General features: G+C 36.2%; 1 protein-coding gene across 3 annotated transcripts in view; it reads right to left on the bottom strand.

Annotated features, from left to right (window-relative positions):
- LRRIQ3 (leucine rich repeats and IQ motif containing 3) overlaps positions 1-14,003 on the bottom strand; it is a 203,301-nt gene that overhangs the window by 12,128 nt on the left and 177,170 nt on the right. The gene's annotated exons all lie outside the window — the stretch shown is intronic.

Raw genomic sequence — 14,003 nt, 5'->3', positions numbered from 1 at the left:
TCACAGCTTGAAAAACTATGTATTCACCTAGGATTAATCAAACTTGGACTCTTATAGAAGCCAGAAATAAATGGCAATTATGTTTGAGTCAATATATATTTCTGGGTCTATTTGTTATTATAGCCAACCTAACTAATATAATAACTTGAATCACATCATTGTTCATATATTTATTTTCTGACAAACCTAGTTATGAATATAGGATCAGTGGCAAATACAATAACAAAAGTTATGCTTATTAGTCTTAGGAAAAGATGTTTCCCATATTTAACTAATTCCCTCTATCAAAATTACATCTCTACTAACTATGGTCTACAACAGTTTTATTTTTTCTAATAGAAAATTATTTTAAAATCTTTATCTGTCAAATGCAAATCCACTGGTAGAGATTTTATGGAAGTTGAAGTGACCATAAAGAAAGGTAGGACCTAGGTGGCAGCAGGAAAGAAGCAAATAGGCATGATTTTCACATGATTTTTTTTTAACATTTAAAAATGTATACTTTAATAAGCATATAAACAATTAGGTAAGCTTTTGCAGAAGCTGACCAAGATACATATATTAGAAGATACAACTGTCCATCTAAATTTTCTATATTTCATTTCTTTTTCTTTTTGCAGAGTATTCAAGTTGTTTGCTATATAATTTCTCATGTGCCATTTTGGATTTTTGGACAGTCTTTATTGTAAAGACTATTTTTTTGTCTGATGACAAATAGCAGCCACACTGTCCGTGATTATTCCGGACCTCCACGTTGGATAAATTCAATTTCTTCTTGAGATACAAGTTTCCTTCTGTATTTCTGAGGTAATGTTTTTATTAGGGGCCATAGGAATATTAACATTAGAAAAGGGAGCAGTCTAAAGCGAAGTAGAAAATCAAGTCTAGCAAGTATAAAAGGTAATATACCAGGATACAAAGTTAAAGTGTCTTGAAAAGGCTATTAAAAGTTTGGGTCCATGGGCGCCTGGGTGGCTCAGTGGGTTAAGCTGCTGCCTTCGGCTCAGGTCATGATCTCAGGGTCCTGGGATCGAGTCCCGCATCGGGCTCTCTGCTCAGCAGGGAGCCTGCTTCCCTCTCTCTTTCTCTCTGCCTGCCTCTCCGCCTACTTGTGATCTCTCTCTGTCAAATAAATAAATCAAATCTTTAAAAAAAAAAAAAAGTTTGGGTCCAAAGCAAGGCACTAGACACAGAGGAACAAAATACAGAATTTCAGTTCTAGAGTTCTAGAGTAAATAGAATATGGTCTGGGAAACCACCTAGAAAAAGTATTCTTTTGCGTTACTTGATTTTATGTGTAAATCTTGGCATGAGAAAGCTGGCCAAGAATAAAAAGATCAGGGATAGAAAACACAACTTTAATAAGTTACTGAAGATTCTGGTCATCGATTTCAATTCATAGGGGGGATTGGGATTTTTTTCCCCATACCACCAAGCAATGCTCCAACACCAGCCCAGTGTCCTGCAATTCAAATTAATTCTGACACTCTGTCTACCTGGAGATAGGGTCACCTCCCATAGGTTAAAGTTTCAGTCCTACAAAATTGTCCCTACCCCCTTCAGATGCCAATCACAAGTCCAAGTTATCACCTGAGCTCTGACAAACTGGCTATAGATTAGAGGTTCCACTAACTCCCACCTGGGTTCAATTTGCTAGAGTGGCTCACAGAACTCAGAGAAACATTTTACATTTTACTTACTAGATTACCGGTTTTTTATAGAAGGATATAACTCACGAGCTGCCAGACAGAAGAGATGCATAGGGCAAGGTACAGGGAACGGGAACAAAACTTCCATGCTGTCTCTCCAAGCACACCACTCTGCCCAAATCTCCACGTGCTCACCAACATACAAGTTCTTAGAACCCAGTCCTTCTGTTTTTTTATGGAGGCTTCATTACATAGGCATGATTGAATATACCATTGACAATTAGAATCAAATTCAATCTCCATCTCTTCACCACTTTCCAGAGGTTGAGGGTGGGACCAAACTTTCCAACGCTCTAACCATGGGGCTGGTTCCCCTGGCAACCAGTCTTAGGTGTGAGCCAAAAATCAGCTAACATAACAAGACATTTGTGTTGCTCTTCTCTCAACACTTAGAAAATTCCAAGCATTTTAGGAGTTCTATGCTAGAACCAAAGACAAAGACCAAATATATTTTTCTTGTTATAAATCACAGTATCACAGTTACCAACATACATCAATTTGCTCTTTAATAGCTTAATGCAGTGAATCATGAGACTGAAAGTTCTTTGAAAATTGAAGCCATACTTTATAGTAACTACATATATACTAACATTTATACTAACTAGCGTCTACTAACTACATTGACTTTGTAGATGATGATTGAGATGTCTCTCATTGGCTGATTGAACATAATCCCATTAACAGTTTTCCAAAGTTTCCTAGTTTCAGGGTTCCCGGGTATCTCAGTCAGTTAAATGTCAGACTTTTGATTTCAGTTCAGGTCATGATCTTAGGGTCATGAGATCAAGCCCCACAAGCGGCTGCACAGTGGGCATGAAGTCTGCTGGAGATTCTCTCTCCCTCTGCCCCTCCCCGCCCTCCTGTTAGCATGCACCCACAAGCTGTCTCTGTTTAAAAAAAAAAAAAAAAAGTCTCCAATTTCGTTCTCTGCTTCCAGACATTGCTCAGTGCTATAAAATACATCTTCCTAAAACAGGATTCTAATCATATCGTGCCATCCACCCAAAGGGAAACAAAACCTTCATGGTTCTCCACTTACAGAATGAAGGATAGTTCACTTTTAATCCTAGGATCCTTCATCATAGGGAAAGAGCTTCATTTTTTCCCCTATACATACACAACATCTTCCCATCTTTGGCACTTTGCTTATATTATTCTATGCTTTGTCCAGTATGTTGTTTTCCCTATCTGCATATGTACTTAAATTTTATCCATTATTTAAGACCTCTTCACATTCTTAGTCTTATTCTTTACATAAAGAATTGATATATTTTATTAACTGTGATATCAATCCTCTCCTCATAGAATTTATCACAATCTGGGATGCCTGGGTGCCTCTGTCAGTTAAGCATCTGCCTTTGGCTTAGGTCATGATCTCAGGGTCCTGGGATCAAACCCCATGGGCTCCCTTTTCAGTGGGGAGTCTGCTTCTCCCTCTACCTTCCTGCCACCACCTGTGATCTCTGACTCTCTCTCAAATAAATAAAATCTTTAAAAACAAAAAACCTTATCACAATCCATTCATATTAAAGCTCTATGTAGAAATTTTTAGATATAATATCAAGCTAGATATAAGCTCCATAGGAGTAGGATTCATCTTTTCTTTCATCCTCCATTCCTAGCCGTTAGCCTAGTATTTTGCAGAGAGGAGGGTCTTTTCTGCAGGGGTGGGGTATGGAGTAAACTAAATAGTAGATGCCAAAAAGTACATGTGTTGGATGAATAAATAGATGAAATAATCTCGTTGCTCAAGAGTAATTTGTCTTTTATAGTGGTAGAAGTCTAAAATTTGGAGACAGGCAGGCTGGATTTGAATCCTATTTTTACCACTTACGTGGCCTAGGCAAGTTATTTAATTCTCTGTGCTTCAGTATACTCACTGTAAGATGGATATAATAATATCCAATTTATAGGGTTCATACAGGATTAAATGACTTAATGAAATGTAAAATGCCTGATGAAACTTGATATTTATGTATTAGAACAATGCCTTATAATGAGTAAGAGCCACATGTTAGCTATTATTACTTTTTCATTATATTTTATCTGGAAAATTTGGAGCTTATCTTATATCCTTAATTCCATTAATAGTATAGTTCAAATAGCCGGATAATCTAATAACGAGTGGGGAAAATACAGCAAAGCACTTTTATTACTCCTTTCAACATCCAATGTATATTGAAGTATAGAATATATAGGAAGCCTTCTTTGTATGCTTATTTTGTTTCAAGACTTTATAATTAATCTCACTAGCTATTGCAAAAATAGAAGCCAACTGATGGAAGTGTTCTCATCTTTTTATAACCAAATTTATAAACCTATCTGCATGTTAATGCACTTTCACCTTCTACCCTGATACAATTAAAAAAACACCCTTTCCTTCAGCAGCAGTCAAAGTTTTCACATGTACTTTGGCCCCATCAGCCTTTACTTTCCCTTCTCCAATTATCTTAATGTTCTCCTTCTTTTTTTTAAAAGATTTATTTATTTATTTGAGAGTGAGAACGCACAAGCAGGGAATACATAGGCAGAAGGAGAAACAGGCTCCCCACTGAGCAAGGAGCCTGATATGGGACTAAATTCCAGGACCCTGGGATCATGACCTGAGCCAAAGGTTGCAGCGTAACCAACTGAGCCACCCAGACATCCCATGTCCTCCTTTATCATTGCCTCTCTACTTGATCATTCCCATCAAACCACCAAGGCAAGCACTAGGACATTCTCTTCATCCTCATTGCCCTCTAGCTAGCATTCCACTTTTCCTGTTCAATTTTAGAATAAAAACTATTGAAAGAGTTGTCTCCTTTTCATCACCTTTTATATTTTTTCAGCTTATTTAGATATGGATCTTACCTCTACTATTCCCATCCAAATTTTGAAACTCTTTCTACCAAAGGCTTTCATGGTGGATAAACACAAAAAATACCTTTTTTTCTGTTCTAATTTTTCATAACTCTCAGTAGTGCTTAGCACAGTTGTTTCTCCTTCTTGAAATCTTTTTTTTTCTTTCAAATTCTGATTTGCAGAATTGCTGAAGCTCTCCTCATATCTTAACGAATTCTTTTTTCTTCTTCTAGATTCTCTGAAGCTCCCCTGATTTTTCTCTAGCTTTCTGATTGCTCTTGATTTGCAGATTCTTCTTTGTCCAGCAAATCTCTGGAGTTCTTGAGGACTTGATATTAGGTCTCCTTCCCATCTACAACTCTCTTCTTAAATGAATCATACTTGCAGCTTGTATCAGTCTGTGCACTGGTAACTCTCATTATTTATCACCTCCACTTGGAAGTCTTAAAGGTACTTTTTCAAAGTTGGTACATTCAAATTTTGCTACCAGAAACCAAATCCCACTAAAATCAGCCCTATCTCAGCAAATGCCACCTGCTAGTTTATTCTTCCCACATCAACTTTATCAATTAATATATAGATTTAACCTCAGAAATATAACTAAAATTAACAATTTTTTTTCCTCCTTTTCCCTTCATTAGCTTCCTTCAGGTTTCTATCAGTTCTTAGTTTGACCAACTGCAGTGGCTTGAGTACTCTCCGTATTTCCCAACACACAACATACTTCATTACCCACATAGTGATCAAGTCAGAGTCATCTCTTAAAACTTTGTCTTTAAAGGCTTGTGGCTTACATATGACCCCATGATAAAAGTCATTTATTTGCCATAGCCTACAAAAACTTACATGATTTTACACTGTTGTACTTATCAAACTACTTCTAACCACATCTATAATGCTTAGTCAAGACATAAATGATTTGTGGGTTAATTCTCAGGCACTATTTAGAGTGCCAGAACTATAAATGATAAAAAGAAGTTGTTTCCTCTATTACAATTTTGCAAGTGAAAAGTCCGAATTGACTTAGATAAATATGTCGGTCCCACCTACTATTAGCTAGAGTCTTCAAAAAGTGTAAACAGTGCTGGCTTAAGAATCATATAGTCTGAAAAACAAACAACAACAACAAAAAAAACAAACCACCAAACTTAAAGCCTAGTAGAGGAGACAAATGGGTAAAGCATGTGTCTTCAAAATACTGTAGCTAACGGTAAGGTAAAAGTACATGTGTGCAGGAAGCGTTGCAACCATAGAAGAAAGATACTTTACCCTATCTGGGTTAGTGAGCTGGTTGCCAGCAAAACTGTTCTGGAGAAGGTAACAGCTAGATTTATTTTTAAAGAGAATCTTTGTTTTATATTTATATTACTGTAAGTCCATGTTTGGGGTATATGGAAAAATTCAATGAATTTGCAAAAGGTGTGGGCAAGAGAACAGGAAACAAGGTATTCCCAGGATGGGGGGGATCATAAAGATACAGGTGTGAAAAAAAGATATATGTGAAATTTGGTTTTATGAAATATATAGTCAGCAGCTATTATCAGCAGTTAGTTGCTACAGATGTCCAGCAAGCAGGTGGATAAATGAGCTGAATCTAAATGCTGCAAGAGAGGACAAATCAGGAGATAAATATTGGAGCAATTGCAGAGGTTTTATAGATAAAACTGTAAGCATATTCAAGAGCTACAAGAGAAGTAAGGATGAAACCTTGGGGAAATTGATTTAATATGTACATGATAGGTAAGCCAAACATTAAGGAGAAAAAAATCTGTGGCTATAGCCTTTTGCTATGTAAGCCTCTAAAGAAATCACTACATGTAAAAGAGACTTGGCATATGTATACACCTAGTTTGCCATGGAAAGTCCCTGTCTTTGCCTGCTGTCCTGGTGAAGTTTATGAACAGCAACTGCTTTCGCTTTCAGAAATGACACACGGTCGAAGGTAAATCATTGGGTCACCTTAGCTATAGGGACATTGCCCAATAACAGACAACAAGTAGGAGAGTAACACTGTGCTGTCTGCATTGTTTTAAATTACATTAATATCTTAGTACAATGGCCAGGACTTGATGGATACATAGTAAATGATTTTGTTAAAACATAGGTTACCAGGGACACCTGGGTGGCTCAGTTGGTTAAGCGGCTGCTTTCGGCTCAGGTCATGATCTCAGGGTCCTGGGATCGAGTCCCACATCGGGCTCCTTGCTCGGCAGGGAGCCTGCTTCTCCCTCTGCCTCTGCCTGCCACTCTATCTGCCTGTGCTCACTCTAGCTCTCTCTCTCTCTGAAAAATAAATAAATAAAATCTTTAAAAAAAAAAAAAAAACATAGGTTACCAGATCCTCAAGGTTCAATGAAAGTTGAGACCATGTTTGTTTTGTTCACTACTTTATACTAAGCACTTAGAAGAATGTCTGGTGTATAAAAGGCTTTCAATAAATATGTGAATATTTATTGAATTAATGAATATTTTTTCTACAGACAGCTAGGCCAAATCAGGGATACTCTTCAGTTTGGGAGGTGGACTGTTGATTTTTAATTGATACTTTCCTCTCATCTTTTGCACCCTCACTTTCTGTATTCCCCACGTCTATTGTTATTCCCTTTAAGAACCCTACACTTCAAATATAACATCATAACTTCTGAACAGGACTTAGACACTTCTATTTCTTATCTTTGGCTCAGGCTATTCCCACTTATTTGAAAGGCCTTATTTGCATCACCATGTATAAAAAGATCATTCATCTTGAATAACATAAATACTGTCATTTATTGAACTCTTAATCATGTGGTAGCCTCTAAGGTTACTTCTTTACATATACATTTATCATTTATTTTAATATTGATAAACCTGTAAGGTAGATGGTATTAATCACTAATCATAATGATACAGCTAACACACAGAGTGTATTGCTATATAGCAAACACTCGGTGTGTATTAGCTGTATCATCACATTGTTCCACATCTTTTATATAAATGATCTCATTTAGTTTCCTCAACAACCTTATGAAGTAAGTACTGTACTATTTTTATCCCCATTTTTCAGATGAAGAAACTGAGGCTTATAGAAATAGCCAATATGTTGGAGTAAGATCTTAGCATATGGCTAACACCTGGGAAAAAAAACAAAAGAAGACAACAAAACAAAGAACAAATATCTGGGACTCCAGAGAATAAATAAAAACAGATAATGACCTGTTAAAAACATTCATACCCTTAAAATAGAATCCAGAGTATAAAACATTTGTGATGCCCTCAATATAATCCAAAATATGTAATATGAATGATAATTATATCATGAAAGATATCACTTCATATAAAATACAGAAATCATGCAACCATATAAGCCATTTAAACTCATCCTTTCTGTATTTTATGTGAAGTGGTACAATATTAAATAGATTGTGCAAAGTTAAGGATTTATATTAAAATCCCTACAGAAAATAAACATATAATGCAAAGAGGTTCAACGAAAAATCTAAGGATAAATTAAAATAGATTACAAAAATAGTTGAATAAACAAAAAGAAGACAGGATGGGGCGCCTGGGTGGCTCAGAAGGTTAAGCCTCTGCCTTCAGTTCAGCTCATGGATCCAAACCCCCCCCCCCCATTGGGCTCTCTGCCCAGCCCAGCAGGGAGCCTGCTTCCCCTTCTCCCTCTCTGCCTGCCTCTATGCCTACTTGTGATCTCTTTCATTGTGTCAAATAAATAATTAAAATCTTTAAAAACAAAAAGAAGACAGGAAAAAATAAGCAGAGGAACAAAAGACTAAGGACAGAAAATAAATAATAAAATGTTGCTGATCTAATAGGATTAGTGTCCTGTTTAGAAGAGACACCAAAGATCTCACTTTCTACATCTCTCCATGAACACACACACTAAAAACAGGTCATATGAACACACAGAATATGGTTGCCATGCTAGCATCTTGATCCTGGACTTCCAGCCTCCAGAACTGAAAAAATAAATTTCTGTTTAAGCCACTCAGTGTGTGGTATTTTGTTATGGGGGTCTGAGCAGGCTAATACAAAAAAAAAAAAAAAAAAAAAAAAAAAAAAGGAGTACCCTCTCTTCTGAATTTGTAAGCACCATTCCTGGGCTGGTATGCTGTGGCACACCAGTATGCTGTTAGTGAATAATGGGAGTGCTCAGTGACATTGATCACTCTGGTCGGAGGTGGAGTTGTTACAGCCTCTAGGCTCCCTTTGGCATAAATTTCAACTAGAAGACTTCAGAGTTCAAGTAGGGTCTGACATTCTGCAGTTAGAGCAAAAGAGAGGGGCTCAGGAGGGATTCTATCACTTGAAAAACACACTTAGTGAGTTACTGCGTGTGGTGCTGTTTACCATTGACAAGAGGCTCATGGAATAGGTGTTTAAAAAGCATGGCACATAGCCCAAAGTGCACCCAAATTGGGATGGGAACTCCCAAATCCTTGTATACATATATCAGATACTTCAATCCATTTTTGGTTGATATACATTTTTAATGATATTCTGCCTAGCAGCACAGTGGATGCTCTTCTGTATCTTAAGAGTCTCATCATTATTTTAAAATAAGAATGATATGAAAATTCAATTAGATTGAGTCCATTCACATTTACACACACACACACACACACACACACACACATACACGTTATATTCATCAATGAAAGAAATGGGGAAAATTCACACACAGAATCTTTCAACTATTGGAATTGTCTGAATGACTAAAAATTGTTATATTTTGGGGGCTTGCAGGTGGCTGAGTCAGTTAAGCGTCTAACTCCGGTTATGATCTCAGGGTCCTGAGACCTAGCTCTAAGATGAACTCTGCCCTCAGCAGGGAGTCTACTGGATACTGGACTTTTTTTTTTTTTTTTTCTCTCTCTCTCCCTCTGCTCCTTCCCCACTCTCCCACTCTCTAAAAATAAATAAATAAATCCCTGAAAAAATATTTTATATTTTATCAGTTAGTCAACCTGAGTAACTTGTTATTGGAGACTATGAAGGCTTAAAAAATTATCATTAAAACTTGGTGCATTAGTTACCTATTGCTACTTTTAAAAATTACTCTAAAACATATGGGCTTTAAAACAATAGACATTCATTACTTCAAAATTTCTTTGAGTTAAACTTTTAAGAGATGCCTCGTTGGTGGTTGTGGCTCAGAGTTTCCCAATAATGTCACAGTGAAGATGTCAACCACAGTAAAGATGCAGTAGTCCAAAGCTTCACTGAGGATGTGGAGGACTTCGCTCCAAGAGGGCTCATTCACGTGACTATTCAGAGGCCTGTGCTCCTTAACGCCTGTTGTCAGAAGACCTCAGTTCCTTGCTCTGTGGGCCTTTCAAAAGAACTGCTTGGACTTCACCCAGATCAAGTAATCTGTCAGAAAGAGCTCAGAGAAGGACACATATCTTTTTTTTTTTTTAATATTTTATTTATTTATTTGACAGAGAGAAATCACAAGTAGGCAGAGAGGCAGGCAGAGAGAGAGGAGGAAGCAGGCTCCCTGCTGAGCAGAAAGCCCGATGTGGGGCCTGAACCCACGACCTGGGATCATGACCTGAGCCGAAGGCAGTGGCTTAACCCACTGAGCCACCCAGGCGCCCCAAGGACACATATCTTTTATGATGATCTTGTGAGACACACACCATTTCTTTTGCCATATTGTTCATTTTATGTAAATCAATCAGTAAGTCCACCCCACAACGAGAGAACTAGGCTCCACTTTTTAAGGAAAGTATGCAAAGGATTTGTGAACATATTTTACAATCATTGTATCTGATATAAAGATTTTGCATTCATGGAAATCAAGCTCAAGTTCATCAAATAGTTGTAAAGACATCATTTCAAAGCTTTATATAAATTCAATATTTAATTTCTTATTTAATAATTCATATTCTATTATTATCACCATAATAATATAAATGGAATATAATTATATATTTTCCCCAGATTACAAACTCTCTCTTTTTTGTAACTTAGTACACTTTACAATAGTATTATTATTATTACAGATTTCTGCCATGACTTAAAACATTTGGAAGCACTGTCTTACGGCAGTGGGATAAAACACATTCATAGAGTTTATAGAGGAATCTGTTTATGCTATAACTGCCTATCTTAACATCTTGGGTAAATCTCCGTTTTTGGAGAATAGGGAACATATCTTATATTTTCTTGTATCTGTCCTCTACTACAGCTAGCATGATGTTTTGTATTTTGGGTATTCAATTTTAAAAATTCAACTATTTGTGGAATATTAATATTTATACTAAAAACAAATTTTATTTATTAAAGACTTATTTATTTATTTGAGAGAGAGAGAGTACACATGGGGGTAAGCAACAGAGGATAGGAAGTGAGAATCTAAGCTGACTTCATGCTGAGAATGGAGCCTGACAAGTGGGGATCTCATGAGGTTGAGATCAGGATCTGAGCTGAAAACAAGGATCTTAACTGACTGTGCCACCCAGAGAACCTTCAAAATGAATTTTAAAAATACATATTGTACATCTAAATATATTACTTTTTTTCTAAGACAGTTTGTGTCTTACAAGGAATTCAAGAGTCTCACTTAAACTAATGTAACATTGTATGTCAACCATACTTCAATTAAAACAAAATGAAAAAAAGAGTCCCACAATAAGAATTAGGTATAGCAGAAGGAAAAGCATTTTAAAACATCTAATAGTACTTCTTTTGTCACATTAACTTATTTTATTTCCTTCCTTTTCCTTTACTCTGACACCTTTCATCTGCTTACTGTTTTATAGCCTTTTTGTTTTGCTTTTCTTGTCTCTTACCTGAAAATGAAACCAAATGTCTTTATTAGATCCTGCTGATAGCATTAAGAGCCAAAACAGTGACTATATTAAGCTAGGATCTTAAAAAGTGAACTTTTTAAACCAACAAGTGTTAAGGTCTACATGTGTAACAGCTTTCTATCAGTTACATTATTCTTGCTACTCTGGCATTATCATAAGGCAAGAAAGATAATCTCAATAGCCATACATATACAAGTTCAAATCTGGGAGATAAACTGGTGATCTGATACATAAGCACCTTCTGTATGATGTGGAGTTGCTCAACATCCAATAAAAACTTTTCAGTAATAGGCACTAAAATGATATTCATATTTGTGAATTAGGGAATTGACAATAAATATAATCCAAAGGGCTGAAGGTCATCTATCTAGACATACAAAGCAAACAATAATGTAAAAGGTATCACCTTTGGATATGAAGGGCACTGGCATAAAGTAATGCAAACAAACTGTCAAATCACAGTTCACACAGAAAAAGAAAAATGTGACACGAGATAGTTTGAATTCTGTATCTCTTATCCAAGCTTACCATAAGAAAATGCCTAGAGATAGAATAATGCATATATTCCAAACTTACTTGGCACTGCTATGGAATAAGCCCTTAACTTAAATTACTAAGTCATAGAAGAAAATAGTTTATACATTTCTATTTAACATTTTCCTTTTCAAAAAAATTCTCCTTTTCTATAGCAATTCATTTTTAATTTTCAGAGGAAAAAAATTTAGAATTGTCTATTTGAATTGCAGGCTTAGAAATAACACTTACTTGGCTATTGATCTAAAGAGGAGTCAAACAATGCAAAATATGAGGTATTAAAGCAGATTCTCTTTGCACATTTAGTCTGAAAGACCAGAGCAGGATATCAGAATTATGACTGAAAATTGAGTATACACATAGGTGTTCTCAGAAACCCTTGATTTAATTCTTAATAGAGCAGAAGCCATTTAACTCTCACTGTAAAACTAATGATTCTTTTTTGCCTCTTGTCTATGAAAAGAGATATTTAACAAATTGTAACTATTAAGCAAACAACATGAAATTCTGAAATACCTTCCATGCAAAAGACAGCTAGCTTTTTAAAAAATGTTCCTACCAAAAACAAAACAAAACAAAACAAAACAGAAAAGGAGCTGTCTGTTAAACAAGCCCTGAGTAAAATAATAGAGCCATGATTACATTTTACCCTGTCAATGATTTCTGTGCCAAAATACATTATAAAATGACCTAAAGATCTTCATACTTCATACTTCATACTTCATACATACTTACATACATACTTCATACTTCATACATACTTCATACTTCTTTTCCTTACTTCACCGCAAGGAAATCTTTAGTATCTAATACATTCTCCTCTCCCTAAAAACTGCTCAGAATCTAAATATGGTCAGAAGTTTTTCTGGGGCACCTGGGTGGCTCAGTGGGTTAAAGCCTCTGCCTTCGGCTCAGGTCATGGTCCCAGTGTCCTGGGATCGAGCCCCACATCGGGCTCTGTGCTCTGCAGGGAGCCTGCTTCCCCCTCTCTCTCTATCTGTCTGCCTCTCTGCCTACTTGTGATCTCTGTCTGTCAAATAAATAAAATCTTTGAAAAAAAAAAAAAAAAAGACCTAAAGATCTTCATACTTAGAAGCTTCACTGCAAGGAAATCTTTAGTATCTAATACATTCTCCTCTCCCTAAAAACTGCTCAGAATCTAAATATGGTCAGAAGTTTTTCTGGGGTACCTGGGTGGTTCAGTTGGTTAGGCGACTGCCTTTGGCTCAGGTCATGATCCCAGAGTCCTGGGATCAAGTACTGCATTGGGCTCCCAGCTCCAAGGGGAGTCCGCCTCTCCCTCTGACCTTCTCCCCTCTCATGTTCTCTATCACTCTCTCTCTCTCAAATAAATAAATAAAATCTTGAAAAAAAAAAGTTGTTTTTCTGGTTTTAGTGTTTTCTTTTTTCTATTTCTTAAGCAAGGGGTTGACAGATGAAATGCTGTTTAATACTGTTTGGTAGATAACAAAAGAGCATAAAAATAACTTTTTAAATACTTAGGAATAAATTTACCCAAGAAGGTGAGAGATCTGTACACTAAAAACATTAAGACACTAATGAAAAGAAATGAAGTAGACATAAATAAATAGAAAGATATCTTGTATTCAGTGAACTGGAAGAATTAATATTGTTAAAGACCTATACTACCCAAATCAATTTACAAATTCAATGCAACCTTATCAGAACACCAATGACATATTTTTATAGAAATAGAAAAAATTCTACAATTCATATGGAACCACAAAGACTACAAATAATTGAGTCAATCTTAAGTAAGAACAAAGCTAGAGGCATAACACTTCCTGATTTCAAAATATACATTAGAGGGTGCCTGGGTGGCTCAGTGGGTTAAGCCTCTGCCTTCGGCTCAGGTCATGATCCCAGGGTCCTGGGATCGAGTCCCGCGTCAGCCTCTCTGCTCACAGGGAGCCTGTTTTCCCCCTTCTCTCTCTGCCTGCCTCTCTGTCTACTTGTGATCTCTGTCAAATAAATAAATAAAATCATATATATATATATATATATATATATATATATATACACACACACACACATTACAAACTACAGTAATCAAAACAGTAAAATAGTAGCATAAAGAGAG

This window comes from Lutra lutra, chromosome 4 (genome assembly GCF_902655055.1).
Source record: "Lutra lutra chromosome 4, mLutLut1.2, whole genome shotgun sequence".
Taxonomy (NCBI): Eukaryota; Metazoa; Chordata; class Mammalia; order Carnivora; family Mustelidae; genus Lutra; species Lutra lutra.
This window is presented reverse-complemented; position numbering and strand designations above follow the sequence as displayed.